Here is a 14,788-nt window from a genome sequence, read left to right as displayed (position 1 = left end):
CTGTGTGCTCCTAGCCCAAGGACATGCGCACAAGCATCCAGCACCTTGCATACATCTCCAGGTGACATGCTGTCACCTTACCCTTCTGTGTCCCCAAACACATGACACGGGCACAGAAAGCCCTTTGCGGGGGCAGGCTTACTCGACGGGCTGAGTGAGCCCTTGGCTGTTGACCCTCATGTCCCCATTCTCTTTGTTCCTGTCCTGGCCCCGGCCAGTGAGTGACCTTGAGCACATCCCAGAGCAGTTCCAAGCCCCCACCTCATCTGCTGGTGACTCACGATCTCAGCGGTTGTTAGCGGGACCAAATGGCAAAGAGTGTCCCAGTGGGTGCGCGGAACAAGCTGGGGCTTTTAATAAGGGTCTCTGGGGCAGGGGGCAGCGGGAAGGGCCGGCCACACGTGTGGGGTCAGCTTCACTCCAATCCAGAGAACCTCCAGGCGCTGGGGGAGCAGTGGGGAACTGAAAGTCCCTGCTCAAGCTGATCTGGTGGGTGCGCAGACCGTAGACACAAGTAAACAAGACGGTTTTAGGAGTGAACAAAACAGGCCACTGGGCTACACGGGTGTGGGGAGGACGCTCTGAGACAGGGCGCGAAGGATCCAGCCTTAGCGAGCTCCACGGACAGAACACCCCCAACAGCACAGCAGGTGCAAAGTCCCTGAGGTGCGCGAGCCTTCCATGCTCAAATCTGAGCTCCGGAGGGAGGCAGGTCTGTGAAGGTGGGACTGGATCCCCGCTGCCTACCTGGCCAGGGCCTGGCATATAGTAGGTGCTCAGTAAACGTTCCCTGTGTCCGGGGACCCGCCCGTGCTTGCGTGTCGGGTGCCCCAGCACTGGTCTCCTGGCACTTGTGTGAGCCTGTGGTGGGTGGGACAGCTGTCTTTGTCTCCCGCAGTCTGCCTGCATGTCACTGAGGGTGCTCCTGAGTGCCTGTCGCTGTGCGCTTCCTGTCACCAGAACCCTCCGACAGGCCTCGCTGGAATCCTGTGGTGACAGAACAAGGAGTCTCATTCCATTCCTCCTAAAAAAAAAAAAAAAAATACCTGCTGGGAATTTCTGAGCAAGTGGGAACAGGGAGGTGGCCGGAGCCACCATTGCCTTAAAAGGCACGACAGAGCGAGTGACTTCGCTGAGCTCACCTGGGGATGGCCTTGGGGGGTGGAGGGGTGAGTCGTTGGCCGCACCTCCTGGGCTCACCCCCAAAGTATTCCGCCTCCTCCCCAGATCCTCACGGACGGCCTTGCCAGCAAGGGCTGCTGCGCTGCCTGGCCCGCTGGCCCTCCCGACCCCAGCCCTGGGGGCCCCAGCCCTGTGCCTCGCCCTCCCCCCATCTGCTCTCAGCGCGCAGCTACTTGTCTGAGGCTCCCGAGTCCCTGCCCGCCCTCTGTGCGGTGTCGCGCCGCATAGGCTGGTGCTCGAGGCTTGCCAACCTCTCCAGCATCACGTCCCCTCCCCGGGGCCAGACTCCCGGACTGCTCCCAGGAAACCAGGTGGCTCTCCCCTGCCCTTTCAGCAGCAGGTTCAGAAGCCCGGGCTGGGGCTGGACTGTCCGGAGGAGAGGGGCCTGACTCAAACTCCGGGGGAGGCCGGAAAGTGACAGCGAGGGAGGCGGCCTCCAGGAACCTTCCAGGGCCTCGTAGCAGATCAGAACTGTTACAATGCAGAATCCTTACCATAGCTCATCCGTCGGCCCCCTCGACCCGCCCACACAGCGCTGCCCAGGGTCCAGGCCCGGCAGCCTCTGGCTCGCGAGGAGCCGCGCTCACGCTGGCTTTGCCTCCAGGGGGCACTGCCTGGTGGGCAGGTGGTAATAGCCTGAATACCTCACCTCCTCTCAGGCACTGTGCTCAGTACTTTTCGCATATAGACTCAGTCTCCAGGAGCACCACTTGACCCAGCTTCTGTTACGACCCCATTTTGCAGAGGAGAAACTGAGGCTCAGAGAGAATGAGCGGCTTGCCCAAGGGCACACGGCGGACAACTGGGAGGGCTGGGATTTGAGGCCTGGCATCTCTTCTCCCTGGCCCTCTGCCACGGGGGCCTGCAAAAGCATCGTGGCTTAGAAGGAGAAGGAGCAGTACAGTACTCATTTGTGGAGCACCTACTGTGTGCTAAGTAAGGCTTGTGCTAGACCCTTTTGGAGTTACTCTGACCCCTACAACCATTAGTCCCATTTGACAGATGGGAAAATGGGGGTCCCAGAGAGACTCAGAGAGTCCTCGGAGGTCACGGCGCTGGACTATGCTCTGGGGGGCATCTCCTCTGCTGTCTCCCTGAGCGGTCACGACAGCCCCGTGGGTCCGGGAGCTGGCGCCCCTGTTACCACGCCTGTTTTCGCAATGAGAAAACGCAAGCTGCCTAGCGGCCCCTCGCGTGGGACTCTCTGGAGTGCTGAGCAGGGATTCGAATCCAGGCTCCAGAAGGTAAGCGCTAACCCCTGCACCGCGCTGCCCTCACCATGTAGGTGCCTGGGGGCTGCTGGTGAGGAAGGGGAGGGACAGCGTTTCCCAGCAGCGCCCACAGCACCAACGTCCCTCTGTCCCCTGCCCCTCACAGACTCACACCACGGGCCGGGACAGATGGGTGCGGGGCGTGGCGGGGGGGGTGATGCTTCCCACAGGGCTGCTGCAGACAGGTGGGGGCCGTGGCCCCATGGCTGGCCTCAGGCTACCAGGCTTCATAGGACTATGGAGAAGTGGCCGTCCCCGCTCGGGGCCTCCTGAGCCCCCACAGCAGGCAGAGGAAAAGGGCTCTGAGAGGAGATGCTAAAGATAGCCCACTTGCCACTTCCCCATCCTCGCTGGCCACCACCTCGTCCCCGATGGCTCCCAGCACGCACCACCCTTCCCGTGGCAGGCCCTTCCTCAGAGCCTGGGGCACAACACAGGGACCCAGGCCATGGTCACCGTCTGAAGACTCCCCAGGCACCGGCGCTGGGCCGGTCAGTGCCCCGTGCCCCTCAAAAACCTCCCCTCGACGGGAGGTCTATCATCACCCCCATTTGAACCATGGACACCCCTCCACACTGACACAACCACACATCTCCACGACGGCGGGGGGCCGTGACCACACTGGCATGACAACACCGAGGCTCACCGGGACACGCGGCGTCACTCATTTATCTGGGAGTCTGTCTCCACCCGCCCGGAAGGATTCACGTCGGGGGAAATCCACAAACGCTATACATCGGGGCCTTTCTTCCAGAGGGCCGGTGGTGAAGCGTTCTCGGACACGCCACGGCCCCCCTGCTGGCCACCTGCTGGCTGAACCCGACTGGCTGAGGTCGTCCCCAGAGGTGGCTGCAGAGGTCAGCGCCCTGGGGCACAGAGCGGGGTGGACGGGGGGCTCCGGTATGACAAGCACAGCGAGCTGGCATTGTGCCTGCCACTTTGCCCTGCCTCCCCGGGACCAGCACCATCTAAGTCACTGTGCATTGACATTTACGCAAGGGCAGGCCCTCCCCCGCTCCAAAGCTTTCCATGGCTCCGCGTTGCCCATGTCTACTTATTCAGACGTCGAAAACATTTATTAAGCGCCCTGTGTCGGGCACCTTGGGGCGGCATCCAAGACTCCTCCCCCTCATTTGGCCCCAGTCTGCCCAGCAGGTCCTCACGGGCTGCTGTGTCTTGACCATGTGGCCATGTGGGGCCACCAGCATCGTCTGGCCCAGGCCTCCCGGCTGTGCCGCGGTGGCCCCACGCGGTACGCGGGAGAGAGCTGGCCGGGGCTGGAGACCGGCTGTTTCTCCCCAGCGCTGTGACAGCCCTGGGAGGGCCACAGAGAAGATCCGGGTGGAGGATGTGCCCCGGCGGGCGGCTGCTGTCACCGAGTCCTCGCTCTCCGTCTGGCCCCCACTCCCCATCAGTAAACACTGAATGGGAGGACGGGCCCGTGGAAAAGGCAGAATCACTTCCATTTCCCAGTCAAACCAGGGCTCAGAGAGGGCAGCGGACCCCGCCAGGCTCCCGCAGCCAGCACGTGGTCCTGCCTCGTCCTTGTCCTCGTCCGGCACCCGAGCCCCACCAGGCCAGAAGTGGCAACTGCCAGCCCAAGGGCCAAAGCAGCCCACAGCTGTGTTTGGGTTGGCTCTCGGCGTGAGCTGGTCTGCATGAGGCTCTGAATTTCGGGAGTTCACAGCTTCGCTTTCGTCTTTCAAATCCTGATCGATAGCAGAAACCTGGAAGCAATCCAAAGGCCCAGGGGCCTGAGAGGCGCTAAGCGGAAGCGCGCCCTTTCAGCTTCGGGGCTGGGCCTCTGAGAGCCAGAGGCCAGTGCAGAGCGAGGAGGGAGACTCCATGGGCTGCAGCAATCAGGGAAGCCTTGCTGCAAGAGGGAGGCTTGAGCCGAGCCGTGAAGGCCGAGTCGTGCCGGCTCACGGCTCACCTGAATGGAATGGATGGTTCGAGAAGGGTGGGAAAGCGCAATTCAAAGGAATGAGCTGGTTAATAGAGACATTTGAGGCACAGCAGGAAGCAGGCTGGGGAGGGACTTGGAGGTGGGTTGGGGGAGGTCTTCCCTGAGACCCTCCTCTGTACCTCACCGCAGGGAGCCCCGGTTCTCCAGACCAGGATGGGGAGGGTGGGGGTGGGGAGTTGGCCCGTGGTCCATTTGCACACTGTGTGCCAGGCACCACGCGTGGCACTCGCCGTGCATCGGCTCATCGACTCCTCGCATCTACAGGACACAGAAGAGGAACTTGGGCTTGACCCCCAGGCCCCCCTGGGCCCCTTTACCTGGAGGAGGGAACGGGAAGGAAGCCTTTCGTAGAAGCAGAGGGTTTCTGTGTAGGCTGTTCCCCTGCGGAGAATCCTTTCCCTATGTTCTGCAGAGGGCAACACCACCTTGCCCTCCGGGCTCCAGTGTCACCTCCTCCTGGAAGCCTCCCCAGACAACCCCTGCCCCCCGCCCCCCTCCCCCCCCCCCCCCCGTATCAGAGTGCTCTAATGTCAGCTCTTCCTGCTGCCTCAGTTTCTCCCTCAGCATTAGTGTTCCTGCTGCTTTGGGCTCCGTGTCCAACTTCCCAGCCTCATGGCCACCTCCTTGCGTCAGGGGCTGCCTCTGTGTCTGTTCTGTTCTTCTCGTGCCCTCTGCGCCCCCAAGTGCCGAGCGTTTGGAGGTGTTCAACACAACAAATATCTCTTGAATACCTAGTTGACCGAAGGCACGAATAAACACATGAATTTAAGAATGAGCAGACGGGTCTTCTCTGGGTCACCCGGACGGTCAGGGTGGCCCGGACGCGGTGGAAGCCGGGGGTCCTGCCTCTGGGACAGCGCCCCACCCTCTCTTGCCCTCTGTCTGGCTTCCCTGCTTCCCTTCTGGAGGCTCATACCTATTCTCCACTCAGCAGCCAGAATGATCCCGTTAAAGCCCAAGTCCAACTGCAGACTTCGGTGCAGAGTCTCCATTTTAGAAGAAGTGTTCTGTGCCGTGGTTGGGGCGCTGGCTGTGCCACGTGACCGTATTTACGAACCCTGCACAGCTCCCATCGAGTGCAGAGCACCAGCCCAAGTCACCAAGGTGCCCGGTCCCTGACCTCACGTCCCTCACTCCCTGCACTCCTCTGGGCCTCTCCGTTCCTCTCTCCTGGCAGGCGTGCTGCTGCCTCAGGGCCTTTGCACTGGCTCTCCCCTCGTCCTGGAATGCTCCTCCTCTAGAAGCCTTCGGAGATGCCCCTTCCACAGCGAGGCCCCTCCTGACCTGACCCCCTAGTGATATCGGCAACCCGCTCCCCGCCTGCTCTCCTGACGCCCCACTGTGCCCACCCCTTCTCTTCTCCAGGGTGCTCTCACTTGCCACCTCGTGTGCAACGGCCTTCCTCATCACGTTGACCGTCTCTCCCCGTTCCCTTGTTTGCGGCCCTGTTCTCCAGGTCCCAGAGGCGCCGGGGAGGGAAGGGATGTGGTCTGGAGCGCGTGAGGGAGAGGGGAGAGCTCCGGGGCGGCCACAACTTCCTCAAGGCAAATTTAGGAAAAGCTGAAGTGAAAAAGGCTTGGGCAGCTGAGGGCTTCCTGCAGCTAGTTCCAGGGGCGTGCATGCGCCTCGGTGCATGTGTGCGTGTGCATACGAGCGTGCATGCGTGTGCCGTGCGTGTGCTGCTGTGTGTGTGTGTGTGTCTGTGCACTGTGTCCGTGAGAGTCCTGAAATAGGGGACTTGCCCCCTCAGGGCCTCGGGGGCTTGAGCGAGGAGGCATCGGGCTCAGCAGTCCCTGGTCCTGGCTCCCCAAGACTCCCTGGCAGGGCCCTGTGGCGCTCAGTGCTCTGTCCTCCCCCTCCCTGGGTGGTGTGACCTGACGGAAGAGCGTGTGGCCTCTGGAGCCCGACTTTCAGGGTCCCCGGTCCCAGCTCTGCCAACTGATGAACCGTGTGACCTCGAGGAAGCAATGTAGTCACACTGTGTCGCAGTTTCGGAATCTGCAAAGTGGGGAGGATCGGACAAAACCCCATCTCCTTATTGTTGCAGGATTTGAAGGGTGAGGGCAGCCGTGGGGACCTCGGAACTGGTCTCAGATCCGGCCCGTGAGACCCAGAACAGCCGTGCGGAGCAGGCCCCCGGGGGGAGGCCACCACCGGCCGAGAAGTGAGGGCCGCAGAGGAAAGTCCAAGGCTGCCCCAGGAGGCACCTGCACCCGGCAGGTGGTCTCAGCGGAGGCCTGGGAGATGAGGCTGCTTTGTCCAGGGGAGGAGGGAGCAGGGCAGGGAGGGAGCCAGACGGCCCGGCGGTGCCTGCCAGGAACTCGGCGAGACCTATGCCCAGTAGGACCAAGGACCCCCGTCCCTGAAGTGCCTGCCTGCACGCGTCCGGGCATGGGGGAGCCACGGCAGGTGTCTGAGCAGGGGCGTGGAAGCTTCAACCCAAGGCTTCTGGTTCCAGGCCGATAGAGGGATACCACCATAGCATAGGCTGGAAAGATGAGACACTTTCTCGCAAAAATACTTAGAAAACAAAACCTGTAAGAACACAGCAGTTAGGGCACACTGCTCTGTGTGAAATGGTAACATCCTAAGGGGCAAAGGGGCCGAGGGGAGCGCGATCTATAAAGCCTTCCTGGAGGAGGAGGCCCTGGAAGTGAGCCTTTGTGGAGGCAGTAAGAAAGTATCCTGCAGCGTCCTGGGTGACTTTGGGCAAACCACTTCCCTCTCTGGTCTCCGCTCCCATCTGCCCTCCCAGCGCTGACCCAGGCCCCTCCCCTGTGGCTCTCTGGGCTCTGACATTCCTCCATCAGAGATGAGGACCCCTGGAATCCGCCGGGGGCGGGGAGGGGGGCGATTCAGGTTCTTGATTTAGACGGAGACCCCCACCTGCCTCGGTTTCCCCTCTGCGCTGGCTGAGGCAGGGAGGATTATAATGCTTGATTGTCAAAGACCTTGCACGCCTCAGGGGCCAGATGCCAGGGATTGTTTTCCATTCCTAGGAGGGTGGGCCCTTCCTGCCAGGAGAAAATTCCAAGCTCCTGCAGCCGCAGCCGGGGAGGGGGTAGATCCTGTCACCGCCGCCACCACCGTCCCCCCCCCCCATGACCACATACCCGCCGCCCAAACTTGTGGCACCAACGACTTTCTTCCTCTTCTCCTTCTCTCTTGGCAAAGGTACCTGCCCAGGGCCCGGAGGAGAGGCCCTCAGCCTCTTCTGTTTGCTCAGAAGCACCTTCTCTCTTCCCTTGTCCCTTCCCACTTTGGCCATTCGCCCAGAGACACGGGCCCAAGGCGGGGGCCGTGCGGAATGACCCCCACCAAGGCCTGGCTCGTTCCGCTCCTGGATGTCTGTTCAGTCCGGGTGGTAGGAAGAACACGGGCTCGTGACCTCTGGGGCAATGGGATTTTTACTCGGGAATTTTCGGCTACAAAGGACCCTTGCTCCCAGCATTCCGTAAATCCATTTCCGTGGTTCTGATCTTCGGTTGCAAGATGCTGCATTTCTTTTAAAAAAATTTTTTTTTCAACATTTATTTATTTTTGGGACAGAGAGAGACACAGCATGAACGGGGGAAGGGCAGAGAGAGAGGGAGACACGGAATCGGAAACAGGCTCCAGGCTCCGAGCCATCAGCCCAGAGCCCGACGCGGGGCTCGAACTCACGGACCGCGAGATCGTGACCTGGCTGAAGTCGGACGCTTAACCGACTGCGCCACCCAGGCGCCCCAAGATGCTGCATTTCTGAAATTATTGGGTTATAAGAGTCTTGGGCCTGAAATGATTTGGCTTTCAGAGCCTTGGGCCTGGAATGGAAAATGTTCCACTACTCGATGGCCCTGGACTTCTCTGGTTGTGAGAACCTGTGGTGCTAGAATGTTCTAGTTCAAAGGTTTTGTGCTTCTGGAAGTCTGGATCCAGGTGTCTGCAGTCCCAACACGGCGCTGTGGGTCGAGGGTGCCCCGGGGGGGGGGGGGGTGCGGGAGGAGGGGCTGGGCAGGGGGGTGGTGACGGGTGGCACAGTGGCGGGCCAGGTGCACCCATGTGGGCGTTGGCGGCAGCTCCGGTGCTGACAGCTGGGCAGGGGCCGCTGCCTGAGCTCATGGCACCTGGCCTTGACCCAGGACTGGGAGGGGATGGGACGGGAGGGGGACCCAGGGGAGGTCAGGCTGACGGCCTTCCACAAGCTCGGCCACCTCCTTCCCTCCCTGGGCCCTCCTCCTCTCACCCACTGACCTCACAGGTGCCGAGAGTGCCGAGCCCACCTAGGGCAGCCCCTCACTGCATGAGGGGAGACTCCGGACGCAGCTAGGGAGGGCGGGGCTTTCCGGGTCCCACCAAGGTCAGGGGCAGCCTAAGATACCCCCCACCTCTTCCTGCCGGTCTCATGTTAACCAGCCCCTCAGACACCCCTCGTCTTCCCTGGATGTATGGTGTCTGGTCACAGACTGACCCCCCCACCCCCACAGCCAGCTTGCACCCCAACAACGGCCGTCAGTCCCAGATCTTTGGGCTGCGAAGAGTCAGGATCTCAGAGCCTGACACCAGGGGGCCTCAGTCTTCCCATCTGGACACTGGAGGAGGTGAGCTATCTGCCCTCGGGGCCCCGACCGCCTGTGTCCACTCTGACGGTCCACTTCCTCACCCCCCACCCCCAGCCCTTCCCCGGGCTCCCCTGTGCCCTCCTGGCTTCTGGGGAGGGGCTCCCCACCCCTCCCCGGCCCCGCTTTGGCACGCTCCCAGCAGGCTCGTGGGAGCTGGAATTCGGAGCCGTCCCTGGCGTGTGCGCACTGCCTCCCGCCTGCCGGGGCGCCTCCCCTGACTAGGGGCCAGGAATTCCTCCCGCTTGCTCCCAACAAGCCCCTGGGGAAGGAGGAGCTGTGGGAAGGGGCAGGGAACATACTGGAAGTCAGGACTGAGTGGGGGGCTGGGAGGCGGTCCCGGCCTACAGACACCCAAGGTGGGACAGGCAGGGGGGCGGAGAGGCGGGATGTGGGTGAGTTGTGACCACGTCCTCCGACCTTGCCTGCAGTCCCATCATGTGTGCCAATGACGGCAGTTGTTAAGTCGTCCTCTGCCCTTATATAGATTTGTTCACTGGTTCAGATGTTTCCTGAGCACCTACTAGGTGCCAGGCATCCTGTGAGGTGCGGGGGACAGAGCCATGAGTAGGGCAGAGACAAATACCAGCCACACGGGGCTTCTATTCCGTGCAAGGACAGCTGATAAACACAGAGGCCATCTGCGTTGGGCTCCTGTGAGCCCCTGGGGGCATGGGCCACCCGGCCTTGCAGGCTCTGGGTGTCTCTCCCGAGCATAGCCCTCTTCCACTGCTCGGGCCTCCCCTCCGGCCCTCATCCAACCGGGTACCCGGGACCATGGCCCTTGGCTGGGCACAGCGTCCCAGGGAGCACAGTCAGAGGGCGGAGCGCCGTGCTGGGTTCCTCCCAGGATTTGTTCTTCACTTGCTGCGTAACCTTGGGCGAGGTGCTGCCCTCTCTGGGCCTCAGTTTCCCTTGCAAAACGCGGCACTGGGACCAGAGGTAATGGGCACCTTCCCCACCCCAACGGCCTCTCGCTCTGGTTTTCAAGGCACACGGGGGCCTGCCATCTGCCAGGGGGCTTTGGCCGCTGATGGGGGTTGCCCCAGGGTGGGTGACGCACTTCTAGCTGCCTACCTGGCCCCGCTTCAGCTTGCCTGGTCCTCCAGCTGTGCAGCCCAGAGCAGTGATGTCACTGCTGGGGAGACGGTGACTTCAGGTGGGGGTTACCCTGCCCCGGGCTCGTCTGGCCTGGTGCCTGATCTGCTTCCCACGGGGAGGCTTCACGGATCACCCTGGCGCTCTGCTCACCCCCCCCCCCCCCCCAGCCAACCTGGACCCTCACCATGGTCTAGACCCTCATTCGGATTGAGCCGGGTCTCTCCAAGCCAATCTGGTCCAGGCGGAGGGCCGGGCAGGGGCCTCCTCGGCAGAGGAAGGGTTTGTGGTTCAAGCCTAACCAGCTGTGTGACCTTGGACACGTTACTCTCTCGTGCTGGGCCTCAACTCCTCTCCTGAAATACGGGTCAGTTTCCAAACAGGGTCCTCCAGGGGCCCCCCAGTGGAGAGCAGGTGGGAGGCCTGACCCAGCGCAAGGTGGCCCTGACTCTGAGGCAGTGAGAGATGATTCCGTCAGTAACACGGGCAATTCAAACATCCCCCCACCCTCCAGCTTTAATGGCACCAACAAGCTGATGTTGCCTTTCGTGACCACCTCAGTCCTGTGCCAGCTGCCTCTTCCATGGCCCCAGAGAGAACACTGGATCCCCCCTAACTGCTCCTCCCTGGCCTCTCCAGCCCTGGAAATGGCGCCACTGTTCACCCAGTTTCTTAAGCTAAAAACCCACGGGTGCCCCTGGCGGCCCACAGCGACACGGACGAATCTCGCGTCGGGAGCAAAAGTCTACCTACGTCTCGCGAAGGAACTTGTGTTGTGACTCCGTATACGCGAGGGTCAAGAAGGGGCGGAACAGGAGGGTGGTTCCCCTTGGAGGTGGGGTGGGTGGGTACCGGCCCGAAGGACAAGAAGGGAGCTTCTGGGTCCAGAAATGATCTGGGTCTCCATCTGGGAGCCATTCTTACGGGTATGTTGAGATCTCAAAAAATCTAATCATCAGTCTTGATTCGTCTACTTTCCGCGGCGGGGGACAAAGATCCCAATGGCCATGCGCATTCCGGTCTACAGGGGCGGCGTGGGGGGCAGCCGGTAAGCAAGAAAAACGGGCAAATATGTTGTAGATCGGAGCGCAGGAAGAGGCAGGAAAGGAAGGAGAAGGATAAGGCCAGGGAGGTGAGCCCCGGAGCAAGCGAGGGAAGGAGCCACGAGGCTCTTGCCCGGGGTCCCAGGGAGGGACGGCACGTCCCAATGCTCTCAGGAGAGAAATCAGGACACACATATGGATATGTACTGTTGTGGGTTAGAAGAGGTCGCTGTGAGCACTCGTGAGAAACAGAAACCAGAAAACGGGGTTTGGAAGCTGTCGTTTTAGGGGTCGGTATTGAACGTTGACACGCTGAGGGGTTGCTCTTTCGGGATAGCGTAGCCCTGGGTTGTTTTGTTTGTTTTTGTTTTTTTGTTTTGCCATCAGAGCCCTTATCTACCCCATCTGCGTCCGCGGGTCTCTCTGGAACACCTCCCAGCTCCCAGAGGGCTGTCCTCGCCCTGCATCCCAGCTCCCAGCGGCCTCGCCCAGACCTCGGCCTGAGTACCCGGATGAGCCAACAGACTTTGACGGCCGGCCCTGCCTTTGTGGGCCAGGAACACACCCTCGCTGCGGGGATTTGTTTGGACGCCGCGTTGCCCCTGGGTGTTCTCCCCGTGCCGCCCACCAGGCCTGCTCTGTTCCGGGCTGTTCCCTGCAGGAGGTGGAGAGCGTGGGCTGGGACTCACGGCCTGGCCTCATCTCAGTTGCTCCTCCCTGGGTGGCCTTGGCAGGCTCCTTCCTTCCTGCGTTGGCCTCCTGGACTGTAAAATGGGCATATTCACACCCGGGCAGGGGTCTGGCCCGGGGGGGGCGCGCTGGGATGTCCAGTGGCTCCCTGGGTATGGGGGTGCGGAAGAGGAGCTCTTACGGTGGGGGTGGTGTCCAGGGATTTGGAGTGTGGCCTGTGTGACTTGGGGCAGGTCGCCTTCCCTCTCTGATCACTGCTCGGCTCCAAGATAACTGGCATGGCGGCGCTTTGGGGCTGGGGACTGGGACGGGGCGCTCTGGCTCGTGGAGCCCCACCTGGCGATAGGAGGGTGTGGGGTGGTGTCGGGGGCAGCGGCAGCTCAAAGTGTCTCGGGCAGACAATGGGCACTGTGTGCAGGGGGGAGCCGGGCGGGGCGGTGTGGGTGGCACAGTGGCACCCCAGCAGGAATGTGCTGGCCTGTCTGGGAATGGGAGCGCATCGCTTCCCTCGTGGCCTGCCCTCCCCCGCCCCCCCCACCGCCGTGGCCTCGCGCCCACCCTGCCGCACGTGGTTCAGAGCCCGGGATGGCCGAGGGAGGCAGTGGCAGATTAGGAATTCCTGGGTCCCTGCATGCCTGAGCAACCTCCCGGGTCTTGGAAGAATGATGGGGGCGGGCGCACGGAGTTTCCCCAAGCCACTGGATTTGCCGGGTGGCCTTGGGCAGGTCCCTGCCTCCGTCGAGGCCTCAGCGTCCCCATATGTGTAAATGGTCTCTGGTGGCCCCGTAGGGACTTCCTTGGGTGACAACATCTCTCGTGGCCCGATCGCCTCCCTCTCCTTCCACGGGGTGGGGACTTGGTCTGGTCTCGCCAACCGCCCGGTCCCTTGGCCCAGAACATAGCCTGGCCTTGGCTATGCTCAGTAAGCGTTTTCCGGATGAAGGCATTTTCATTATTATTTGCATCATTTTCTCCTTGCTGGTCCCAGGTCCTTTCTCCGCCCTTCTCATCCTGTCCATCGGCCGCCCCGCCCGGAGGGTTTTCGGGCTTCCCTCTCAGCGGCACTTGGGGGTTCAGCCAATGGGAGGCACCGGAAGAGGGGAGGGGGGGGACAAGCGAGGAGGGGTATTTCTCCCCTGCTCTCCTCCTTGGTCCAGCCAGGGATGCTGGAGCTCCTGTGTGTGTGGCCTTCCTCCCTGCCTGTCCTCTCACGGGCTTTTCCCTCAGGAGCTCTGGGGACGCTCCCGGCAACTCCACTGTGTCTCTGCCCAGCTCAGCCGTCCAGCTCAGAGCGGCCTTTGTGCAAGGTTGCTTCTTCGAAAGCCCCTCATATCTGCTTCCTGCCAGGGCGCTGCCGCGGGAGCTCATTTTATCCTAGCCACTGGGCCAGCGGAGAGTGGGGGGCGGGGAGGGTGCCGGACCGTCTCCATCTGTCGGCGGGCCTTCTCTGTCGGTGCAGCCAGGAGAGCAGACAGCCCCTCCCCGGGGAACTCCCTGACCGGCCGGTGAGCCCAGGGTCCAGACAGCCTCGTGAACTCCCGAGGTGGCCACTGGATGACTTCATGGGCCTTTCCCACTCCTGAGTCACCACAACTCACTCGCTGACCCCTTGGGCACCTTTGGAGGGAGGAGAGTGGGCGGTGGGGCTGGTGGGCAGGGCAGGGCCGTGTGTTACCTAACAGTGCAGGGGGGCGGTGGGGGAAAGCAGGCTGTGACATTACCTCTGCTGTGCGAATTAGGGGGCCTCTCTGGCCCTCTCTGGGCCTCAGGGACAACATCACCCTCTCCGGGGGGGGGTGGGGTGCATCGAAGCCCCCCATTCCAGCTTGGGCCTGCTAGAACTGGCCAGCTTGGGGCTGTAGATGTAGCTGTCCCAGAGTGAAGAGAGGAAAGTGTCCCTGTCTGTTTCTTCCCTGCCCTGCCCCCAACGCAGGTGTGAATCAGCCCAGGTGAGGAAACTGACTCACCTTCCCACCTGGGCCTGGAGAAAGGGCCACTTTCCCTTCCCCGGGGTTGGAATCAAACTTGAACTTGACTGTTAACTTCCAGAAGAGAGTGACTCTGACGCGTTGGCGGCGGGTGGGGGCGGCTACAATGCAAAGACTTGGGGATGTCAGGTCCTTGGAGGAAGACACCAAGTGCCGGGCTCATGGCATCCACTTGGCAGACATGACCTTAGAGGATCCTCGAGCCACCTGTCGGTAAGTACCCTCAGTTAGGGAGGCCGAGGCCCAGTGTGGGGGGTCACTCACCTACGGTCACGCTGCCCGGGTAAGTGCCTGTGGACGGAGATCTGACCCAAGCCTGGGATTTTCGTTTTTGGAGGAAGCTTCTTGCCCCATCTTACACCCCCCAGCCCTACGCTGTGAGTTCGCCCCCCGCCCCGCCTTAGAGACCAGGGGAGGCTGGGAGGGGCCGAGGCAGGGGGAGCTGGGGGTTCGCACCCCCCACCTGTGTCACGGGGTCCAGGGGCCACCAGGGAAACGGTGGACCCCTCCTCTGTGCCCCCATCACGGGTTAAGTCTTTCCCCCAACATTCTGCTGTTGTTAATCGTTAAGCGGCCTGATGATTCATTAATTACCAAGACCCACGGGGGCTCGCTTGAGTGCACCTGGTGCCGGTGACCAGGGCGCCCTCTCCCCGGCGCCCTGTTCCCCAGCCACCAGCGTGCCCAGAGAGACACATGGGTGAGGGCCACGAGACTCAGACGCAGACGGGGGCAGCACTGTCACCACTGTGGGCAAACCCTGCTCTGTCCTGGGCCCTGGTCACAGCACGGCCCGCGGCTGGCAGGGGATGGGGTGACAGGCAGAGCGAGAGCCGCCAGAGGAAGGATGACAGAGCCCAAGAGGCCGGACAGGGCGAGGAGGGCTGCTGGGGCCTCCTCCTAGCCTCGCTTCCATGGGGTCTGTTTGAATTCCACAGGGCACACCGGGAGC

This window comes from Prionailurus bengalensis, chromosome B4 (genome assembly GCF_016509475.1).
Source record: "Prionailurus bengalensis isolate Pbe53 chromosome B4, Fcat_Pben_1.1_paternal_pri, whole genome shotgun sequence".
Taxonomy (NCBI): Eukaryota; Metazoa; Chordata; class Mammalia; order Carnivora; family Felidae; genus Prionailurus; species Prionailurus bengalensis.
The sequence above is the reverse complement of the archived record's forward strand: the minus strand, read 5'-3'. Positions refer to the sequence as shown.